Source organism: Pseudorca crassidens, chromosome 13 (assembly GCF_039906515.1).
Source record: "Pseudorca crassidens isolate mPseCra1 chromosome 13, mPseCra1.hap1, whole genome shotgun sequence".
NCBI lineage: Eukaryota > Metazoa > Chordata > Mammalia > Artiodactyla > Delphinidae > Pseudorca > Pseudorca crassidens.
In genome coordinates, this window is record NC_090308.1 from 42,533,370 (window position 1) to 42,558,375 (window position 25,006).

General features: G+C 38.4%; 1 protein-coding gene across 2 annotated transcripts in view; it reads right to left on the minus strand.

Annotated features, from left to right (window-relative positions):
- The window catches only part of DCBLD1 (discoidin, CUB and LCCL domain containing 1), a 246,495-nt gene that overhangs the window by 113,446 nt on the left and 108,043 nt on the right, over nt 1-25,006 (minus strand). The window lies entirely within an intron of this gene.

Consider the following 25,006-nt stretch of genomic DNA (forward strand, 5'->3'; position numbering starts at 1 on the left):
AATAAATGGAAGTGAATCACAAAGTTACAGTGAGAAATCCAGCAAAACTGACTTGGTGCCTACTTCATCTATGAATGAGTGTCTTAAGTTCTGGCCAATGGTAGGATTGAGAGCCCAACCTGGGGGTACTGGTGAGTCAGTTCACCTGTGAGAAGCTGGGGGTCATGGGTGCAGGGGGTCAGGGGAGCAGACAGGGAAGATGCTGTGAAATGCACATGAAGAAACCTCTAAAGACTGTGATGAAAGTAACGCACTCTTATTGTAATGAATGTCTTGCAGACAAGAAACAGAAAGTTTTCTTCCTTTGCATCCATTTTCTTTTTCTCGTTTTATTCTACAAAGTTGAGACCAGTCTTGTTGCAGGAAGGCGGACCCCTTCCAGGGCCCGAGAGTGGGCTCTTGTCTAACACTCGGAAATGAATTGTCTGAGGAGACACGCATGTTGACAAAGCAAGAGGCTTCATTGGGAAGGGGAGCCCAGGTGGGGATCAGCAGGGTAAGGGAACCCAGGAGAACTGCTCTGCCACGTGGCTCGCAGTCTCGGCTTTTATGGTAATTGGGTTAGTTTCTGGGTTTTCTCTGGCCAGTCAGTCTGACTCAGGGTCCCTCATGGTGGCGTGCACATCGCTCAGCCAAGATGGAATCCAGCGAGGAGGATTCTGGGAGGTTGGTAGGACATATGGACTGGTATCTCCTCTCTCCTTTTGACCTTTCCCGAAGTCTTCCGGTTGGTGGTGGCTTGTTAGTTCCACATTCCTTACCAGGACTTCCTATTGTAAGATAATTCATGCAAATGGTTACTATAGGGCCTGGCCAGACCGGTGGGACCGGTGGTTTTAGTCAGTGGTTCCCCTGACAACATGGCCCTTCTCAAGCCTAATAGTGTAAAAGGTCCTTCTTTGGGGCTCCTTTTGATGACTGTAAACTTTTATTTCCCTGGAGTTATGTGGTGCTGATAGAGTACAACTGAGTTTGAGGATATACATTGTATATTTTCAATAAATATAATTTCAAAACTCCGATGTATTTGATCACATCAAATCTATTCCGTTGCTAACCATCTGTATAGCTTATTCTAATGAAGCAGGATTAGAAAAAAGGAATGTTTTAACAATTTCTCCTTTCACAGTGCCACCTCACTGATTCAATCTATGAACAAGGCAATTGTTTCAGAATGTGATCTCTTAATTGCAAATTGATCCCATGGGAAAGTTGATTTATTCTAAGGGATTTTTTAGGAGTTTAAGTCTTATTTGTTAGTATAACATTTTTAATGCATGCACTAAAATTTTGTTCAAAGACATTTTGGAGGAACTTGTTTGATGTGAACTCTTGCCATGTATTTAGAGTATCCTATTTTAACTTGAGATGAATTTGGAGGTTGTTAAGTCTTATACTTTTAAAGTTTCATGCAGAATATTTAAAAAATTATTATTTAAAAATTTATTTTTTGAAACTGTAATATGTACACATGGTACAAAACTCAGACATTACAAATAAATATTAACCCCTTGTCAGATACATGATTTGCAAATATTTTCTCATTCTGTAGGTTGCTTTTTCATTTTGTTGATGGGTTCCTTAGCTATGCAGAAACTTTTTAGTTTGATGTAGTTCGCCTTGTTTGTTTTTCCTTTTGTTGCCTTGTTTTTGGTGTCAAATCCTCCATTTACATTTGATTCAAATATCACTTCCAGTTTTATCACTTTTGTTTCTTTGCTGCATTTTTATCTTTGTTGGCCAATTCCCTTTTTCCAATTATCCATTTTTCTGAACATCATTTTGTAAAATGTCATGTGGATTTACCACTGGAAGACAAGGAGGCAACACAACAACATGTTTTGCTGTCTGTGTAAGAACTGAATAGCAGATGTGCAGTGAGTGGCCAATCACTGACAGACTTTGAAAGAAGTGACATAATTGGTATCTGATCTTAATGTGCATCTGTTATATACACCTGATTTGTGGACTGCAGAGATAGCAGAGAAGTTTGTATTTAATGAACAATAGTTACAGTTAACATATTGGGCTAACTGAAGTTTGAACTGTATTATTATTTAACTAAACTGTGGTAACTTAAATTTCTGCATTTCAGAACCATCCCAACAATGATTCCCTATACGGTGGCAGATTTTATTTTCCGAAGTGGTGGTGCAATGATCTCTTCCTCTTATATGTTCTTCTAGGACTTTGCTATTCCCACGTCAAAAGGTAGGGTCTAATTCCCCTCTTCTTGAATCTAGGCAGTTTTGTGCCTCTCTGGTAATCAGTAAAATGGAGCAAAAGTAGCTGCATGATTTCTAAAGCTGAATCATGGAAGTCAATACAGCTTAACACTGGCACACTTTTACCGAAGCTCTAAGCCACCATGTAAGCCATCCAATTGCCTGGAGACTATTATGTTGTGAAGGAGTCCAAATAAGTCTATTTGGAGAAAACACCTGGAGAAGATGTGTGAATTGGTTGATCCAGTATTATACTATTGAACTTTTAGGTTGTTTCAAGTCTTTTGCTAATATAATTAATTCTACAACAAATATCTTTGAACATACTCCATTTTTCACAAGTGCAAATCTATGTACCGGTTAGATTCCCCAAACCAGAATAAGCACAAGTCCTGATATTGTAAGGATACTTCTTTTTCACATCCCACCAAACAGTTAGATCAAGTGAGAGTAAAGAATGTATTTAGGTTTTCAAGGAAGTACTTAGTGGTCCACTTTGTTACTGAAGTAAAAGTTACAAATATTATTTGTGCTAATAAGACAAAGGCACTTGTGGCACAGTGAAGAAGATAAATTTTGTTGGAATGAGAAAATCCCTTAGGCAAGATAGTTTATTCTGTGATTTAAAAATGCTTTTGTAGAAAGATGGCCATATCCTTTGACCAAGAAGTTGGATAGTTGCATATTCTTTAATCTACGTTCTTTAAAATGCAGAAAATGAACAAAGAGCAGGCAGACAGTGGGGAATTTTTTCAAGAGAACAGGTTTTAGGGGCCAGTTCTGGAGTCAGTATCGTTCTTGTTTATGTTGTTCACCGATTTGGTTAGCATTTACTAAAAGGTGTTCAGCTCAAAGCAAACCCGCATGCAGACGTTGCTCACAATAACTTCATGCCATTAAGAAAAGCTTAAATTACATTAGTATAATTTATTTAAGAAGACAAGGAAGTTGATTTGGTACTTCAGGTTGTCATAAGAAAGAACACCAACACGAAAATATCTAGCCTTAAAGAGTTAACCCTCAGCAATCTAAAAAGTACCTATCCAGAATGACTCACTTCTGTACATTGCAAATTTCAAATTCTTTGTTTCAGGCGTAAACTTTATCTTGATGCTGGGTTGATTGAAATTTGTACAATATTTCCTTTTCAGGACAGCTACACCGGGACATATCTTAGGTTTCTGTGGTGGCTGGTTTCAGTTCTGTCTCAATAGACCTGATAAGCCTGTGTTTTAGTTAATATGTAGTGAAGTTCTGAGAGCGCGCTAACAAACTTCCTTGTCTTTAGCTAACCCTCAGAGTATTTGTCTATTAATTGCAGCTTTGTTTGCTTTTTCATTTTGAAATATGTATTTGGTTTCGAAGCGTTCTGTTTTCTCTCTCTGCTGCATCATTTGATTTGGGCGCTTTGATTTTTTTGAGAATTCATTATTAGAATAGTATTACTGTTTGCTAAAGCATAGACGGTCAAAACCCAATTTCCTGCGTAGCTGAACAAACCTCAGAGAAGTGAAGTGGTGGAGGATCCACCGAGTCTGATCCCGTCTCAGACTGCACGTTGTCACATGCTTATGCTGAAATGCAATTTGCGTTCTCTACTTTGTTGACTTTCCATGTGAAGTGCTCTCCTAAGACCTAACCTTTACGCAGTGGGTGACTTTCTTTATGGGAGTAAAAGGAAGCTACATTATGAAATAGCTGTTATGGGAAAGATACAAGCTATCTAGGATGCAAAGGTCTAAACACTATTTTAAAAGGCAAAGATATTCGAACACATCAAAACAAACCCAAAAAATCCACCGGCCACTCTTTCAACTGAAGTGATGAAACCCAAAGAATTCAGATAGCTAAAAGGAGAAAATGAGAAGAAAGTTCATCTAAGAATCCGCCATTGGTGAAGTGATGAAGAACATTTACTGGCTTGTTCTGAAACTTGTCAATTTTGTGACTCTTGGCTGCATATGGACTTCTGTGTTACAGTGTACAATTTTAAACAGCTGCCTAAAGTCATGTGTAACTAACCTGGTAAGTCTTCCTGGTCTAATATTTGTCTTTGTAGAAATTAGAACATGTAGAATTCAGCTTGTTACAAATGCTTGAATTATTTTATCTTTATGAGAAGTTTTCTCATGAGAAGTTGGTAGCAAGGCAAGAAAGATTCTTTTTCCAAAATAAGTTAGGAACATTACTCATTACAGAAGGTAGGGCAGAGCTACTTTATTTCTTTAAGTTATCTGTTGATAGATCTTTTTTTTTTGCAGGGGGGTTATGGGTTTTGGGTAAAGGAGGCTTAAATAAAATCAATTTTGCACACCTTAAAAAATATCAGTTAAACTCATTTATTACAAAATCATTTATATTTGTCTTGAAGCATGCAATAGGTTCGGCCACAGGGCAATGCCTTCTAATTGCAGGCAGCAGTACTATTTATATTGTGGATGGATGACTGTATCGGGAAGTGGATGATGAGGGAAGCAGACGTAGGTGAACATTTAACATTTAATCTTACTATTAGTTATTATATATTTATATATTATTTTATGTATTATATATTTATATATAATAATAATTATTAAAAGACAGAATTGTTGGTAAATTCCTTTCTATCTGTGCATTTGTAATTCTTTTGGTGAGTTTTGCTGGACATTTATGATTTCCTTCTCATTTCTGGGTGTCATTCCTCCTATATATAGTGTTTCATGTCTTTTCAGTTATTTTGACTTAGTTGTGCTTAAAACAGTCACTGAATCAACTTTAAAAACCAAATACATTCTAGCCAGGGAAAGATGCACTCTTCTTATCTAAAGACAAAGGAAATAGCATGATAGCTTACATGTGACAATACTTATAGTCATACTTTTAAAAATAATAAAAGTACTAAATACAATATTCACTATTATGCTAAGGTATTGGAGATAGAAGTCTATGGTAGAATAAAAAAGAAACATATTTGTGTTACACTCTTGGTTTAATTTAAACTATAGTTTAAAACACTACTTAGGCTTACTATGGTTAGTAGCACTTTTTTTTAAAGTTTTGGTATTTTATATAAATCTTTGCTGAAGGCTTCACTGCTACGAACATAGAATTGTGTGCTTTAGGTTTTTACAGTTGTAATCTAAATTTAAACATGGAAAAATGGGACTATTAAATGTTTTCTTTATTAAAAAATTTTCTCTGATTATAACAGTACATATTTATTGTAAAATATTTATAAGATAGAGAAGAGCTAGAGAAGAATAAAAGAAAAAATCCTATAATTCCACCACTATTAACCTATGATTGTATTTTCTTTCAGTGTTTTCTCTCAGATATGTATATAATTTTTCACACAGTTGTGTACCCAGCTTTTTCACTGAGCATTACATGGTGGGTTTTCCCCTATACCCTGAAGTTTTGATGGAAACAGGATTCTTAATATATTTAGAATACTCCATCGTATGAATGTACCACTGTAATTTGTTTATTAATTTCCCTACTATCAAAACTGATGTTTGTTGTTCCTATTATTCTATTTGTTTTATTTTTTAGCTAAGCTTAGTTCTGTCTTATTTTGTGTGTGGGCTCCTTGATTTCAGGGCTTGGCAGGAGGAGTAGACAGTCTGTCCTTTGCCGAGTTGCCTTCCGCTCACCACCTACAGAGAAAGGCACAGCTGATGTGGCAGAAGACCCAGTCTGCCAATCTGACAGTAATCATGTCCTCCATCTGGGCCTCCCACATGGGGCTGGGGGGACAAAAGCTCGGTGCAAGAACAGTGAACGGAGCCATGGGTCAGAGGAAAGATATGGAAAAGTGCTCGAGTTTATTTCACTGTTTGAATTTTTTTTCTGTGCTATCCTTTTTAGCCTGGATTTTTGCTATGAAGGTCATCTTCGATTTCACTGGGTGGTCCTTTTTTTTTTTTTTTTAAATTAAATTTTTTTTGCTTTATCATGCTGGGTATACAACATACTTCCTATAACTGCTAATTCATGTATTTCAACATTTCTGGAAAATTATTAGTCATCATTTCTCAAAAGGTTGTCTCTACTATATCCTTTTCTTGCCTTCTGAGACTCTAATTGGATGTATAGTATATTATTCTCACTGGGTGGTTCTTGATACTGAGGCATCTTTGTCTTTTAAAAAGAAACAAAAGAGTCTTGTACAAAGGAATGTTAGAATTGCTGTCCCAAAATGCACAAATCAGTGTTCTATGCTTGAGCATGGGTTTTACATTAACGGAGGAATCTGTATGTATTAGTTGAGTGTATTAACTGACCTGATATTTTAAAATTACATATGCCATGTGCTGCAGAGAACAAAAAATAATGTTCTTCAGAACACTAGTATTGTGAGATCCTTTATAAAAAAGAAAAGAGATTCATGGTCAAATAATTTATGGAAATGCTTTTTGCCATACTCTCTTTTTGTAGATCCACAGGACACAACCGCATATTAATGGCTTTGTTTAATCAGAATTTTCTGATCTTCTTTGGCAACGAAACTCTTTTTTTGAGTAACAAATCCGAACAGCTGAGGAACTAGTGTTCAGAAGTGCTCTTTTACAAGTATCAGCTCAATTCAAAAACAGACTATTAGAAACTATAGGATTCAGAAGGTTGTCCTGTTTAAAAAAATGTACTAACATCAATACCTTTCTTGTATATCAATATGTAACCGTATAACAAGATAATGGAACAAAACCATAATCCAAAAATTCCATAAAATATCCAGAAATTAGCACAATTTGTACTGGTGTAGGAATAGACAAGCCAGTAAAAGAGAATACACTCCAGAAACAATACCATGTACATAAGGGAGTGTGGAATATGATAAAGATGATCCTTCAAACCAAAGTGGGGCCATCCATTTAGAATGAAAAATAACTCCTTCCTTCAGCAGGCGAAAGAATAAGTAAACTGCGGCAATCCAGGAAATGGAATATTATTCTAAGCTAAAAAGAAACGAGCTATAAAGCCATGAAAGACATGGGGGAAACTTAAATGCACATTACTAAGTGAAAGAAGCCAATCTGAAAAGGCTGCATACTGTATGATTCCAACTGTATGACATTCCGGAAAAGGCAAAACTATGGAGATACTGGAAAGATCAGGGGTTGAGAGGGATGGCGTTGGGCTAGGGGGAGATGAACAGGTAGCACACAGAGGACTGTTAGACCAGTGAAAATACTCTGTATGGTATTGATATCATAATGAGGGATATATCTCATTATACTTTTGTCCAAACACCAAGAGTGAAGGTAAGGTGAAATGTGGACTTCGGGTGATTATGGTTATGCAAATGTAGGTTCGCCCTTACTAAAAAATGTACTATTCTGGTGAGTGGTGTTGATAATGGGGGAAGCTATGCATGTGTGGGGAAAGAGAGTTTATGGGAAATCTCTGTACCTGAATAATCTCAATTCTGCTGTACACCTAAAGCTGCTTTAAAAAAAAAGTAAAAAGTTCAGTACTTCTTTCTTTAAAAATGAAGTTTAAAAGAAGGATTAAAAAAAAATCCAACTCCTACATCACTACAGATTCAAATAAATTCCAGGAGGCATTTAAAAAAAGATATGATTTAAATACAAACAGACAAATAGCAAAACCAAAACAAAACAAGACCTCATCCTATAAAAATATTAGAATAAATGAGGGATGAATATTTCTACAATCTTGGAGTGGGAATGCCTTAAGAAGCCAGCTTCAAAAATCCAGGATCACTAAAAGAAATAATTAATAAATTCAACTGCTTCGAAACTAACTATATGACAATAAACGGAAGACAATAAAAATAAAGCCAAAGAATGGAAAAAAGCTTTACGTATGATAAATACAATTTTACCAACTCATATATATATATATAGGAGTATTTAAATTAAGTTTAGAACATGAAGACTTACTTTAGAAAAGAAGAACTATGAATGGTGAAAAAACATGTGAAAAATGTTCAACCTCACAGCAACCATAGAGTTGCAGAGAAAAAATGAATTATCAATTTTCTTCTATCAGATTGGCAGAGATAAAACATTTTACAGTTGGCCAAGTTTGTATAAGACGGGACTTTCACGGGCTATTAGTTACGATGTAAGTTGACAGATTTCTAGAAAACAGTGGGTTAATAAATGTCAAAATTAAAAGAGAAAATATACTTTTAACACTGAACATCAAGAAATTTATCTGAAGAGATTATTGCATAACTAACGATATGTCTGCAAAAGGCTGTTTATAGCAAATTTGCACATATTAATATTAGATTTCTAAGCACCTGGCACTGTACTATAATAATGAATATATGATTTAATTGAATCCTCACAGAACTTTATTAATATTATCCTACTTATGTTTCAGATGAGAATACTAAGTTTAAACAGCATAGGTAACTTTCAAAATATCACATCAGGAGCAAATATCATATGTGGGATTAAAATACAGATCATTCTGCTCTGTTTTATAATTAGGGTAGGAAGTAAAGAATGAAATTAGTTCCGGCTGAGGCAGGCAAGATAGAAAAGCTTGTGCCAAGAAGTAGGTGTTGGGTTGAGTTTTTAAGATCCGGGACTGGGACTGTGTCTTTCAAGCAGGTAATTGGAGCAGGTGGAACTCAGTTAAACGACGAGGATCCTAAGTCCAACGTGAGGAATTTGGTGCAGACTACAGGCAGCATCCATGCTTTGGTTGAGAGCACAGGCTCTGGAGGCTCCGTGCCGTATTCAAATCCTAACTCTTGGACAATTTACAAAACTTCCCTGGGTATCAGCTGCACAATGGAATTAGCAATAGTACCTGTTGAATAGGGTTGTTGGGACGTTAAATAAGACAGTGTAAAACACCAAGAAGAGTGGCTGGGACGTGGGAATCACTCACTAATGTTAGCTGTGATAATAAGGAGGAAGGGGATGGAAAGGGAGTGGAGATCAGGAAAGAGGGTTGACAAATCTGCTTCATCAGAACCCCCTAGACCCAGCTCAGGAAGCTACCTTGCCCAAGCCCATTTATGGGCACGCCATTCAGCCTGTTAAATTTAATTTTGAGAGCTGCCAACAGAAGGACTTAATACTGTTACAGTGTGACTTTATGGTCATCAAGAAACATCTGTTGCTTTATTGTTTAAAAACTACCCAGCATCCACCCTTTTGCTTTTATGAGCTAACCCTGATTTTTTTGAAGGGGTAGAAAAAATTCAATTGCAAATTCACCATCTTACACTTGGTTGTGTATGGTTGTGTTTCAGTCACACAAAGGGGAATCAAAGGCTTCATTTTGAATAAAATTATGAAAACAAAGAACTGTGAAGTATGTGGTTGCACAATTAATCTAAAAGATACAGTTCTTACTCTCTATGTATTTATTATCTAAAAACAAAAAAAAGTATTAAGCCTTCTTCTCCTTTCCCTACAAATACAAGTGGTAGGGAATGGAGATTGGAGGAATCTTTATTTACACATCAAATGAGAGGAAAAAACGTCAACATTTGTCCTTTGGTTCCTGTGTCTGATTACTTCTCAAGTAAACCCCCATGACGCTAGGTCACCTGATGATGTTTCCAAGAGACACGACTTCTGGATCATTCCTGAGTAGTAGGCCATGTTGAATTCATGGATTTATTCCTTCAGCTTATAGTTATTGAACACTCATTATCCCTCTGGCACCGTTCTAGATGCTGGAGAGAGTGGAGAGCAAAATGGATGGTGCTTACGTGGAAGGGGGAGACAGGGCTCCACGAACTCAGTAGTGGCCGCCTTTTCTCTTCCCTCTGATAAGCACAGACTGTTTGGAAGGCCACAACAGATGCTTAAGCCACCTCCCAAGCCCCCATAGATTTTTGATTGTCTCTTGGAACGTATCTTGCTTGTAGTGCTGGGTCAGCCCAGGACAGATGGCGTGCTTCTTGCTGAATTAATCACCTCTCCAATTCAATGGTTCGAATTCAGCAACTTTTAAGGGGAGGTTCTGGTCAGTACCAACTAGAGTTACTAAAAATACTCACTTACTTTTCCTCTGCCTATAATTCTAAGTCAATGAGTGAGGCAGGTTGACAATTAGATCATATCCATGTAAGGCTATTCGGGTGCATATCTGACTATCATAGACTCAGCTTTGCCATCCTTTCTAAGTCCTTCCGCTCATGAAGGTCTCCACTCAAAAATGACCAGGGAGAGGATGGACAATTTATAGACTTTTCCCACCTTAGTTTCCATGTATTTTCCTCCAGCACAAAAAAGTTCTTAAAATTTCTGAAAATAAATTGAGAAATAAACAGAGTAATCTGTTGTTTTACTCTATGCAAAGTTCTGAATTTGTATTTTTCCTCTGTTCTTAATAAGGCTGCTTTTAAAAAAGGAAGATGCCATGTGCCATGAGGCAGGGCTAGAAGGCCTGATCCCCATTTTGACACATGGCAGCTGCTTGCACACGTGTGTACATACACACTGCCTCTGTGTAAAGCCTAGAATATGTCTTCAAATTGAGCTTTTAAAAATTAACATCAATCTCATATCTATCTATGAGAGAAATGAGACTTTAGTTTTGGTTTGTTTTAAGAAAAAAAAAACCCACCCTGACTTCAATGAACTATTGGCAAAAAAAGATGATGCCATGACTGTGTGAATGAAGAGGATGGTCTTCAACTGAAATGCTGTTAAACATGCACCACGCTTGACCTTTTGGGCATTTGTGAACAATCTAGAAACTTCTGGGTTGTGACTGTACATTTAACTTGGTGATTCATGAGAAAGCCAGAGGGGAATCTAGTAACTCTTGATGACAATGGGTGGTTTTCTGTTTCATTTTACAGTAGCAGGCTCTAGTAGTCACCTACAAGTCGTTTCATTTGTGAGATCCAAGAGTAGAGCAGGAAGATGGATACGGATACTCAAAAGCTTAATACTAAACAAATACTTATGGTCCTTATGTTTATGGGAAGCTCAAAAGGATGGAAAGAAAATCTTTAAAATTTTTTGGGACGATTAGCATCCAGGTTATAGGGGTATGAGTAGAGAACTCTTTTAAAGAGCAGCACGGTTTTAGACTCTATGCTTTAAGTTTTCATGGCAGACTGATTGAAAAGGTAGCACTGCTCTTTATTTAACTATGGATATTTGACATTTTAAAGGACCTGGTGACAGAAGATTTTTTTTTTGTAAAAATTGCCACATTATATGTGAACACTTTGCTAAGTGGATTATCGTGAAATTTGCCGAATCTCTGAAAAAGCAACAGTTCAAAATGAGGTTTTGAGAATAATTCCGACCAGGATGTCTTTTGTTGGTGTGGCTGCTTTGATTAAAACCTTCTGTGAGGCAATGGCCCTTGCGTGATAGGCCCAGATGCAAACTAAGGTGACAACAGTATGTTGACCTACTAAACAAAAAGCACAACAGCTCTGTAACCATGAACAGATACGGTTACTTCCCTGCTTAATGAAAATTGCACACCCAACCCCCTAACACCCCGCCCCCGCCCCAAAGGAAAAAACAACCTGTTTCAGCAGTGGCTTCTTTTAGGCATATGTAAATCCCTTCATGGAAAGTTACGAAACCCGCGTTAATCCCACCTGTGAATGATTGTAGTATTTAACCCAGAGGTTAGTTCCTATAACGCTCATTTCACGAAAAGCCCCCCACCCCCATTTTTAGTGGTTAGTTTGTATAAAGCAAGCTCCAGACTGTAAGCCTGAAAAACCACAGTTTTCCCAAACAGGAAGGATTTCCAGCGAAACAGTGTGAAGGCGACAGGGTTAACAGTCTTAAAGTCATTATTCAGACAAACTGAAAGTCTCTAAGTATGATGGTATAGGCCACCATAACCTTGGAGTCCTTTGAATGAGTTTTTGCACATGACACATATAATTGTATACGTGATTAGCATAGTCATCAATCTGTTTCGGGTATGCATATCCTATATTTATGTTTTAAAGCCCCCAGTACCACCTTTGCCCCTCATGAGACAATTTAAGTGAGTTGCTGGTATCAGGACATTGTGGCATTCTCCGGGTCACATGGTTGGCAACTTACTCAAGAAAATTTGAACACAATGTTTTTCTCATTACCCTTATTTTTTTTAAAACCGTAGTTTTATACAAAACGATTTCATCTGTCTTCTGGTGGTACAGTATTTACAACAGAATGGTTATATGTTAAATGGTTGACTTTTCAACCAACTCAAACACCTGGTTAGCATAAATCTTTTAATAGTAATGCCATTCCATTAACTCCTTTGTTACCAGAACTTCTGAAAATCCCTTTGCTAAAGAGTTGGAGAGTGCCTGGCCATATAAACCCCAAATACTGCATAGCCATGAGAATCAAGACATCCTGTTCATATTAGTACATGAGACTTTATAAGGAACAAAATCAAGTTGTTTCTGGGCTTCAGGTTATTAATCTCATGATCAAATAGTCTGTTTAGTTAATGACTTCATTTTCCCATTTCTGAATTTCATATCCAAGCTCACTAATGATTTCTATATTGGAAGCAATTTCTTGGATGGAGGAAAACAGTTTTTCCCATTATCCAAAAAAATCCAAAATAATAAATACGGAAACACAAGAAAGAGATACACCTTGAAAAATCTTGCCTAGGGAAATACCCACATTTTTACCTTGTGTGTAATGAATGCAAATGTATACAGAGTTAGGTTGGAATATGAATATTTTTTGTATAATCTGTTATATAATGTTAATTAAATGCAGTCAATGGTTGTTTCAGTCTCTTAAAATAAGAAGGAAAAATGCAAACATAATTCGTCTCTAATCCAGCAGTCCTTGATAAATTGACTAATTCACAGGCTTATTTAATACTATGTAGAACCTCTCCATTGTTCTTAACTACTCCTTTTGGCTACACCCCCACTCCCACCTTTATCATTTTTGCAGAGTCCTTAAGCATTACATCTTAGACAGGCATACTTCGTTTTACTGTACTCTGCATATATTGCAGTTTTTTGCAAATTGAAGATTTGTGGCAACCCTGTGTTGTCTGATGATGGTTAGCATTTTTTAGGAATAAAGTATTTTAAATTAAGGTATGCACATTATTTTTTTTAAACACAGTGCCATTGCACACTTAATAGACTACTGTAGTGCAAACATAACTTTTATATGCACTGGGAAACCAAAAAACTTGTGTGATTCCATTTGTTTCGGTGGTCTGGAACTGAACTTGCGGTATCTCCAAGGTATGCCTGTTAATTTGCACTGGCATTTGTCTGGTTTCATGACTGATTTAACAACTTTAAAACAGTTGGCTCCTTACTTTACAGTTAGAAAACACTGAGGAGGCAACACTACTCCAGGAAGCTTTAAAAAAAAGGTGTCGTAGTTATACTGAACACAAGATTGATAGGGGTGTTCACTCCTTCCTTCTTCATTTCAGGGCAGACAGCTTGATGTCAGCACACCATACAATCTGAGTGCACCGGTGAGTAATCGCTCCCACCTCCTGGGACTTTATACTGTTTGCATTGATAAAAAAGGGACAATGGTCAGGTTTGATTACCATAGAATAATTCCTAAGTAAAAGCTCGTTTATTTGTGCCTGATGAAGGAAGCTGGATGGAAAACAGCGAGAAGTCTGAATCACAGAGAAGTCAAACATGAGTTCAGGAACAGTGTGTTGAAGTGGAAAGAGCACAGGACTAAGCCATGACCATGATTTTGATTCTACATTGCTATGTGGCTTTGGGCAAATTCCTTAAAATTTCTGAGATGTGGTTAATACTAAAGTATGTGTATTCTGAGAGGGTTGGATTAGATAGTCTCCACTCGTTCTTCTAATAATTACATTTATGGTTTTATCACTATTCTGCACCTGTATCCATTTACTCAACAAGCGTTTAGGGACTCCAAGTGTAAGACTAAACCAGACACTGTGCTGGGTAGTAGAGACTTAAGAATGAGTAAAACAGGGTCTTTGTTTTAAAGGACTCTCAACCTTGTAGGAGAGACAGACATGGATAAAAACACGGCCAGACAGCCATGCGAGAGTTAGATCAGCAGTGTGTGGGAGGAGCAAAGAGAATACACAAGAGGAAAAGCACTTGCTTGCCTGCATGGCTAAAACTAGAAAGATGGACTAGAGGGGAGAGGTACACCGGTCAGAGGGAGCCCTTTGTGCCAAGACACAATGGTTTCAGAGAGCTTGACTGGTGCAGGAGAAGAGGAGGATTTCAGCTTGCTCGGAGGACAGGGCGTGTGTGCAGAGATGGCAGGTAGAAGAGGTTGGCAAGCTAGGCAGGCCCACGTGGTGGAGAGCTGTGGGTACCATGTTGATAATTTGGTTTCAGTGACACACAAGGTTTTAGGTAAGAGAAGGATATGATTAGGTTTTGTTTTAAAAAGATCACTACAAGTGTGGAAACAAGAGAGGTCCCTCATGAGGCTGTTGGCAAGCGGCGGCAGGCACAGAAAAGCAAGGGCAGTGAGTGAGTGATGAACCCAGATAGAGTCCAGGTAACGAAGGAGTGAGTCAGTAGGACTTGATGATGGATTGTCCATGGGGCAAGGGGATGGCAGAAAGAGAAGCCACTCTGGTTCCTGGCTCGGGCAGCTCAGAAGATTGAAGCATATTAATGGGAAACACGGGAGAGAGAGCAAATTAGAGGGTAGAAAGTGAGGAATCTGATGTTTCATTTGCTGAATTTGAGGTATTGTAGGGACTTAAATGGAGATATCTAATGAGCAATTGGAAATCTGTGTCTGGAGCTCTGGAAGGAGTCTCAGCTGAGGTTCACATGTGGGGGTTATTGACACCTCAGAAGGTTGAAGCTGAGGTGGGGGATGAGTTCACTTGGAGAACTTGAAGAGTGAGAAGAGAAAAAGTTGAGCATAGGACACAAACACAGAAGGAGTAAGGAGAGGAAAAAAGAGATGGCAAAGTAGAAGGAACTGAGAAAAAGGTGGGATCTAGGTGTCATCACGGCCTGTGGACAGAAAGGTCAACACAGTCACAGGCACAGACAAACCAGGTAAGGGAGGGAGGAACTGGCTGAATCTGTTCAGTAGGAGGCCAGGGCAGCTCTGCAAGCAGGTTTTCAGAGCAGCTAAGGGGTGCAAGCCAGCTAGTGGGCAGCTGACTTCCCAAACTGTCCACCTACTTAGGTTGTGATGGGCCGCCTTCTGTTTGAGTCCCCAGCTTTGCTTTTTGCTTGTTGTGTGAGGACACCCCATTGACCTCTATAATATGCTTGATGCCATGCTGTCCTGGACTTAACCTGCTGCCAAGCACCCAATGGACAGTGCGTTCACTGAAGGTCTGGTGCTCTCTGGGATCCAGGCCTGCCCGCCTCAGGCTGGACTCCACTCAGCAGCCCTGAGCCACACCAAGCCCTGTCTGCCTGTAAATACGACAGCTCTGCTTAGAATTCCAAAGGTCCTGATCCTTGTGAGGCCACAGATTCCTTGGTAGATTTCTATTTCAGAAAAACTTCATGTCACTATTTGCACTTTCAGGTGACAAGAAAAAATCATCCTTCTTCAGTCATCATTGTCTCGTATTGTCTCTTGTAGTGCATCCAAGGATGTCATTTTTGGACCTCTGCAGATCAGGAAAACTGTACTTTAAAGTGTGTAAGTATTAATTATGTTTCTGTTTTGATACTACTGTTTCCCTTAAGAGAAACGTTCTCCAAGAGGATTCCCATTTCAGCTTCCAATGGCTTTCGATTAGTTTGCTTGACTCTAAAGCAAAAGTATGAGTAATACATAGTAAGAAAAAATGAGATCAACATTATTAATGCAACTGGAGATGGAGGGAAGTTAATGCAAACCATGGAACCCGGAGATGACCAGTTGCTCCAAATTATAAAGGCCTTTCAGTAGAATGTTAGGTATTTGTTCAATTTCCTAGCCCTGCACTTCTCAAATTTTAATATGCAAATATCAGGGATCTTGCTAAAATGCAGACTCTGATTCAGTAGGTTTTGGGCAGGACCTGAAATTTTGCACTTGTAACAAGCTCCCAGGTGATGCAATGCTTGTTGTTTCCAGACCACACTTTGGATAACAGGGTCCTAGGTCATGTTCAGTTTCTCTTCAGGGAACATGGTAGCAATCTCATTCAGAGGGCACAAACACCTGGGTTTACTCCACTTTGTATATGAAATACATCCCCAGTACTTTATTTTTCATTTATCCTGGCTTTGCCAATTAGTGTGTGACTTTGTTAAGGTACTTCACCCTTGGTACTTTGCTTTCCTTATGGATAAATGAGGATAATAATCGAATCTCCCTGCTAGGGATAGTGCCTGTTACACTATAATTACTCCAATCTCATGGCTAAGAATTCTGTAATTTAAAAATGGGTCGTGGACTTGCCTGGTGGTGCAGTGGTTAAGCATCTGCCTGCCAATGCAGGGGACATGGGTTCGAGCCCTGGTCTGGGAAGATTCCACATACCGTGAAGCTACTAAGCCCGTGCGCCAAAACTACTGAGCCCGCATGCCACAACTACTGAAGCCTGTGTGCCTAGAACCTGTGCTGCGCAATAAGAGAAGCCACTGCAATGAGAAGCCCGCACACCACAACAAAGAGCAGCCCTCGCTCGCCGCAACTAGAGAAAAGCCCACACGCAGCAATGAAGACCCAATGCAGCCAAAAATAAATAAATAAATTTATAAAAAAAAAGAAAAAATGGGTCGCTTTGTTCAGGTTGTTCAAGTCAGAGATTAAATCAGTTAGGATCATGATAACTTTAGGTAATATCATTTTCTATTAATGACTCAAATTATAGCATTGAGATTTAAATCCGTCATTAACATCTCCTTATGTACAGTCCTTATAGCTTTTCTTATATAGTGTGTCTTCACAGATCTCCGCTATGGGAGTCACTTAATGCCTACTCTCATGCTTGTGACTGTGTGCTTCACAGAATGGAATTTACCAAAAGATGGAGCAGATGCTGTCTGCACTTGGGAACTATTACACACCCTAAAAACACTTTTCCTTCTCCTTGGTAGCACTTTGTCCAAATGTCAATTTAAATCATTATTTGTCTAGTTATGTGTTTAGTATCTTTTGCCGACATGTAAGCCCATCAAGGCAGGATCCTCTCTGTCTTGTTCACACTGTGTCCCTTGCACTGAACACAGTGAGGGGCTCGTAGCAGGTGCTCAGATCGCACTTGCTGAGTGAGTGAATGGGAAGTACCATTTGTTGCCAGTAACAGTCCAGGAAGCAGAGTGGACGCTGGAGCAGCCTGTCTGGGCAGAGGAACCCGCCGGCCTTTCCTAGCCAGAGCTATTGGTGGTTTTCATTTCAGGTTCTGTCTCCCCGGGCACCTGCCAACACCCCTTCATTCTCTAACCTGGTCCATGGCAGATTACCTCTTAACTGACTGGGATTTTTTAGTAGACATCATGCAACCCTGTTTCTCCAATGATGCAAACAGCATAATTTTTATAGCTGTTTGTACAGCAGCCTTCCTGGATGGAAGGCCCATCTATGGGCTCCCTTGCTTCTGATATATTTTTATTGATTATTTTGTCAGTGGTGGAGCAAGAAATTAATTTGGAAGACATGCCTAGCTAAGTGTCATTAAAATTATTTACAACTTTAGAGATTTTCAATAATTTTAATTTCCTTTTCTTTCTATGCAGAATGATACCTATGCTGCTGTTTGTGAGGTGAGTGTCAGTCGCTTACAGAAAACATGTCATTAAACCCCATGTCTTTCTCGCTTGTCCTTAAAAAGCTGTTAAAATAAGAATGAAGAAAAGTGAGTCATTCTTAATGCACAGAAATGTTCTTCCTGGGAGTGCTCTACTCTGGCTATAAAAATGACTGTATAATTCCATTTTGACATAAGTATTTGCTGTGCTTTATATATCTATGTGCATACATAAAATGCATATATGAGTGTATATAGATGTGTGTATGCACACACACACATTCACATATATACATGTATATTACTCTAATCTGGTTTGAAAGGTTCTGATTCCTGAAGCCTGGGTGAGAGAGGGTGGCAGGAAGAGAGGAGAAGGCACTTGGAGGACTACCCTCATCTCTGCTGATTTCATTTCTTCCCCATAAAGCCTATGCGCTATCATTAATACAGTGCATTAGAAGAGATCTCTTTACACAGGGAGATCAGCTCAGTGCTTTGTGACAAAGGGATAGGGAGGGTGGGAGGGAGACGCAAGAGGGAAGAGATATGGAAACATATGTATATGTATAGCTGATTCACTTTGTTATAAAGCAGAAACTAACACACCATTGTAAAGCAATTACACTCCAATAAAGATATTAAAAAAAAAAAAGGAGAGATCCTTTAGTTGCAATTTTCTTCCTTATTCAGTGAACTCTTTCAACAACAATTTGAAACACAGCTTTTTAAATTTTTAATTTTAACTAATTAATTTACTTCTTGCTATGACAATAAGGGACCTTGTGCAGACTCTGGTGCCCAGGTATCTTCTTATCAACGCCTCCCCGCCATCCCTGCCCCCAGTCTCCCTCACCCTAGGAGCTCCCTCTCCTGCTCTTGACTTTCTTCTTCCTTCAGAAAGACCTTGGGATTTTGATCTTTTCCTACTCAATCTCCTTCAACTAAACTTCCCTGTCCTGGATTCCATACCCTTCAGAATTCATTTTAGTTTATTTGACAATAAGTATTTATGATGAAACGGCATTATTTCTCACTTTAACATCTATGCTGTATTCTATTTAAAATGTCCTTGAAGCCAGAGAACAGAACTATCCTATCTTGCCTGAGGAAGAAACAGAGATTGTCATTCATTAGTAAAATAGAAAAATTTCCTTTGAGTGTAAAATAAAGTAAAAACAAAGAAGTAAATTGGAATATTTTCTCAATAGTCTGCGGCAACCCTGTACCTGAGTGATTTTTCCTTGGGAGTGGATGGTGATTGAGTTGGGTAAGAAGAGATAAAACAGAGAAGAAAATTTGCCCTGTATGTAAATAGATAATGAACGTTCTTTCCTGATTGGGATTAAAAAAAAAAAAAGACTGCCTGAGAACTCTCTTATGTGACCAAAATAAAAGCAGCCAAAAAAACAGTCCCTGGAGGATTGTGTTTAGAAGCCAGAGAGAGTTAAAGTGTCTCAAGCGTTGAAGCAGCCCAGGACTGGGTTTCCAGTGTGGTAGTTCCCTGTTCATCAGTATGCTGCCCAGTTGTCTGTGCTTATGTAATGTACATCTTTTCTCTCTATTGTAATATATAATTATTCTATTATTTTCTATTATATTTTGCTATTTTATATGTTAAATAATGTAGAACTGAACAGTAATACATGCTCAATAGAGGTGGAGGTAGAGATAAACATAGAGATATTTAACTAATTAATTAATTAATTTGGTTGCACCGGGTCTTAGTTGCAACATGTGGGATCTAGTTCTCTGACCAGGGATCGAACGCGGTCCTCCTGCATTGGGAGCACATAGTCTTAGCCACTGGACCACCAGGGAAGTCCCGAGAGAGATATTTTAAACTCAGCTGCTCACACCTTTAGGAAATCAAACTCCTCAACCATCAAAGCTTCAACCTAGGAAGCTTGGAATCTGCCCACATGTTCCTTGGAGGGAATAGTTTTACAACTGGTAGCTTAGCAAAATATAACTTGGAAAATGATGTTAGCAAGTAAGGTGGCTTATCCCTGAAGAACACAGATTAGATTATCCTAATCTAAAAGGTTCTAGAAACCTTTTTGTGGCTTCTCATTGCCATTTGAGAAAAAATACAGATTGCCAGTGTTTGCTGACGCCACTGCCTCATCTTGCCCCCTCTTCCTTGTGCTCTGTACTGGCCACACTGGCCTTTCCCTCTTCTCTGAGTATATGTGGCACATGCCTGCCTCAGGGTGTTTGCCCTTGCCGAGACTTTTGCAAGGCCAGCTCCTTCTAATCACTCAGGTCTTGCCTTGGGGGTCACCTCTGCATGGTTCTTCCTGAGTCCCCTCACTAAAGTTAGTCCCCTTCCTGTCTGGTCATGCCGTCTGCCTTTGACTTGTTTTATTTTCCTCATAGCACTTTTCATATCTGAGCATATTTTATCTTTTAAGTTTGTTACTCCATTATTGTCTCTTCCCTTCTAAGAGAATGTAAATTCCATGAAGTCAGGGAGCTTGCCTGTCTTATTCATTGCCATACCCTTAAAACCTAAAACAGTGCTTGGCATATAAAAGGTATCAATAAATATTTTTTGATGAGTGAATGAATGATTTTTTAGGAGATGAAGCCACAATTGGTGTAGAGACTCTGCAGTAGAGGCATCCCAGGAGGATGGTGGGGCATGTCCTCCTTGTGCTACAGGAATAAGAAAAGGCACCGACAGCAGGTGTGCCAGTCTGGGAAACACAAGCATGGAGCCAGAGGGATGATGATAAAAATGGTCTTACTGCTGTGAGAACAGAGACAGCAAACTGATGCAGCCCCTGGGAAGTATGAACTTGGCTTCTGCAGTGGGAATGGCAGCTCAGTAGCCTGGAATATGCTGTATAAACGCCCCATCCAGGGGCTGTGAGCTCAGATTCTGTGAATTTCTTAAATCTGAATTCCTTTAGATTCTCTCCAGGCAACTTGAGCTTGAGAAACAGTGGATAACTTCATTTGAAGTCTAATGTTAGATTAGAGAGAGAGAGAGGAAGGCACAGAGAGAGAGAGAGAGAAAAAGAGAGAGAGAAGGAAATCCTAATCAACAGCTTTTGCCTCCACTTGAGAAAACATTTAAACTCCTTGGAGTACAAACTTATAGTTATAAGATTAACAGGTTCTGGGGATCTAATGTACAGCACGGTGATTACAGCTAATAACACTGTGTTATGTACTTGAATGCTGCTAAAGAGCTGATCTTATCACAAAAAAGAAATGGTAATTATATGATGGGATGAAGGTGTTAGCTAATGCTTTGGTGGTAATCATTTATCTCAAAAAAGCTGGAAAAAAATACAAGCTTCACCAAAGTAAACAAAATGAAACATTTAAACTCTTAGGTCAGGACTAGCTACATTTCCAAATAAACATTATTCCATCTCCTTTCTTCTTCCTCAGTTTTCTTTCTTGAAAAGAAAATCCTATGGTAATGATAATTTTGCTCCCAATTGGTATATTTATTCTCTGCAGTTAATGAATGTGTTGAATGTATTTTACTGAAACCTGCAAAGAAGATGTGAAAAGTATACTAAACCCTTAAGTTAAATAACCCTGAGCCCAAACTGAAGTATTTAAATTAATCCTTAACTAAGCAAAACTAGGCTTATCAGGCTCCACTTCCTCTGAGTGCACAGATCAAACGTGGGACAGCTAAGTATTTGCAAATTACAGCCCTCCTCTACCTGGATGTTCAGAGTAAATGCATTGTGTCATGGTTTCCACTATTATCATGAGAAACAACAGCATGTTGTCCTAGGTATTGTAAACTGAGTGAGAGCAGGAAGATTGATCATGATTGTGTTGTAGTTTTACGATGTGTGCCTTTTCTCCAAGTTCCCCCCCCCATTAACTATTGTTAATGCACCTGCTAAAAGTTGCAGGAAATTTATCTCTCAGTCACCAAAATGTTTTCTATGTTTTCTGTTAATGAGATAAACATGTTAATCATCATTAGGTTTTTGTAGACCTTAAAATTTAACGTTGGCATTAAGACAACCATTGAAATGTTTAGTTACTATAAAGTTTATAGTCCATTTTTAATCTTTCAAGGAAGACATGGATATATAAAATAAATAGGCATAACTTTAGGCTAGAGCTTTAGGTTATTAACTCACTAAACCTTTGACTAAGATGGCAAACATATAATTGCATTGTTGAGCTCAGTATTTTGTCACATTGTGGGGTGTCACCCATTAGAGGGTCATGAAATCAATTTACTGAATAAACAATCACAATAAAATGACATAGAATAGAACATATAAGATTGCATCACAGGTCAGGATTCCTTTTTGGGATGAAAATATTCTAAAATTAGATTGTAGTGATGATTGTACAAATCTTTGAATATACTAAAAACCACAGAACTATGGGCTTTAAATGGGCGAATTTTATGGTTACGTAAAATATATTTCAATAAAACTGTTAAAACAGGGAAAAAAATACCATTTCAAGAATCTTTTTTTTCCCAACATGTATGTGTGTACTAAGTTGTTTTGTTAAATGTATTTTGGAATTTGGGACACGGTCAAAAAAGATTGAGAAGTGTTGTTCTAATCCCACTAGCAAATGGGAACTTAATACTCATTACAGCTGAAATACTTGATATACATGTATGCTTATATATCAGGCATTCATATTTCAAAATTTACTTGAAGCTTATCAGAAAAGCAGTACAAAGGCTGTGCTGACTGGCATGCTACCTGTCTTCCATAGCGAGAATCCTGTGAGGTCGGCTGCAGCAGCGGGGAAGGTGCATATGAAGAGGAAGTGCTAGGTAAGCAGACGCAACCAACTGTTATTGAAAATAATTTACACTACTCCAGGGACCTGTGCTAATGTAGGGGTAATGAGCCACCTCTTAAAATATCTAGACTTCTATGTCTCAGTATGATCTATATATATATATATTATTGAATATATGTATTATTGAATATATATATTTTTCAATAACTTCAAATGTGGAAGCCATTTTGACAGAGACTCAGCAAAACTCTTCTTTCAGAGCAAAATAGAGGAAACAGCACATGACATGTTTAGAACTTGAGATTTCGCCCGCAGTTCAGTGGATGCAATTACTTCTGTCTTAACGAGAAAGACCAATGTGAATCCTGAGCAACTTGATGTCAGGAAATGCCACTGTTTTAATGAACTGAAAGTGTAGAAGTATTTTATTTAATGCACATTTCATTACTCAGCTAACAGTTATTCACTCAAGTACCTACTATAGTTATGGCTCCCTACAAGACATTGGGAAATTTGCACAATGTATGGAAGTTATCCTTCTCAGTGTTAAATTTTGAGTAAGTAGGGAACTTGGGTTTCCAGCTCCCTCTGACTTATTTCAGAGCAGGTTGGGTGTCTCTAAGTGACTTTGCCCAAGTGTGTTAATTCTCTAGTGGTTTCTGAAGGACCAACGCTTTGATAAATTATAGCCTATATGTTAGCAGTTAACTTTTCCAGAATTCCCCAGTGTTTCTTCCCACTGGGAGATAGACAGCTCCTTCCAGAACAAGAGATGATTGGTTCTTCCGTAAGTTGTGGTCCTTGTTTCAGTGGCTTGCTCCTTGCTCTCAGTGGCTGATGGAAATTGGAAGGTGGATCTTGCCTTCCTATCCTGATTTGCTTCTGCCCTTTAATGTCCCACAAAAGACCCTCCTTGACATTTCTGTGGAGGGGCAGTGGTATTACATTTTTTACCTTCTGTGTAGTGGGAGTTAGTTGTGGATAAAATTTATATTCTGTGGTTTCCAAACTGTGCACTGAGGTTCCCCAGGGCATCACATCTACCTCCCAGGGAGGTGTGGGGGCATTTTAAACATTGAGGGAAACACAAGGGTAGTCGATGTCTGTTGGACATCACAGGAACTACTAGCCAGAGGTAAGTGATGGTATAAACAATGGATTGCACTACATTCTTTTCTATGCTATCATATCTTTACAATCCTGTGTTTTTGGTGTTGCTGTGTTAAAAAGCAAATATCATGAGGAATACAACGAGGAACAGGAAATAAGGATGGAGGTGTCCAGTCTGATTAGAATATTTGAGAAGTTGTGCAGTGCCCAGTAGGCACACAGATCCAAGTAGTATGCAATTATTTTTATTTAGGAAAGGAATGAAATAAATATATTATTTTGTCTTTCAATTTATGTGTTTTTTCCCCAATCATCTACTAAGTTGATAGGACACGCATACTCAAGTTATAATACTTAATAAATGGAACTGTTTAGGTGATTCTTTTGTTCTAGTGGGTCATGAAAAAATTACTAATATATATATATTTGCGGTATGCGGGCCTCTCACTGCTGTGGTCTCTCCCGTTGCGGAGCACAGGCTCCGGACGCGCGGGCTCACCGGCCATGGCTCACGGGCCCAGCCGCTCCGCGGCATGTGGGATCTTCCCGGACCGGGGCATGAACCCGTGTCCCCAGCATCGGCAGGAGGACTCTCAACCACTGCGCCACCAGGGAAGCCCAAAAATTACTAATATATTAAAGATGCCAGAACTGAGAGAGTTTGGGAAACTTTGATTTATATCCTTTTCTCATATTCTAAAATTATACTACCAACTTAATTATACAATTCTGTTAGAGTACAAGTGTAATCAGTGCTTTATTTTATATTTTTCATTTGGCTATCAATGTCTATGTACCACTAACTGAGATGTACCAAGTTTACATATATGGCATTTGTGCTTACAGACCTTATGTTTAGTTTGTTCTGATGAGTCTTTTCACCCATGTACTTAAGACCCTGTTTGTCTTTAACACATCTGGTACTGGTCCATTTATCTGCAGATCTGCTACATTATCTTATTTCAGATACCCTCCATCCTCCCCTTTTCCTCATGGTGGGGATGATAACAGCTAATAATATATTGAAATAAAAATAGCTATTAGTTATTAGGCATTTATGAGTCAGGCACAGTTCTAAGTAATTTATAGGTTTTAGCTCTTTTTGTCCTCAGAGGTATAAACACTATTATCCTCCTCATTTTACAGATGAGAAAAATAAGGCACGAATGTAAATACTTACTTGGCGCTGCATAGCCAGAGAAGGATGTAACTTGAATTTTAACCCAGTTATCTCATTCCAGAGCCTATTCTTAGCCACTCTGCTATATATTGAAAGTAGTATATAGCTCAGTTTAGCTTCTCTTCCTTTTTTTTAAATTTTATTTTTATAAATTTATTCA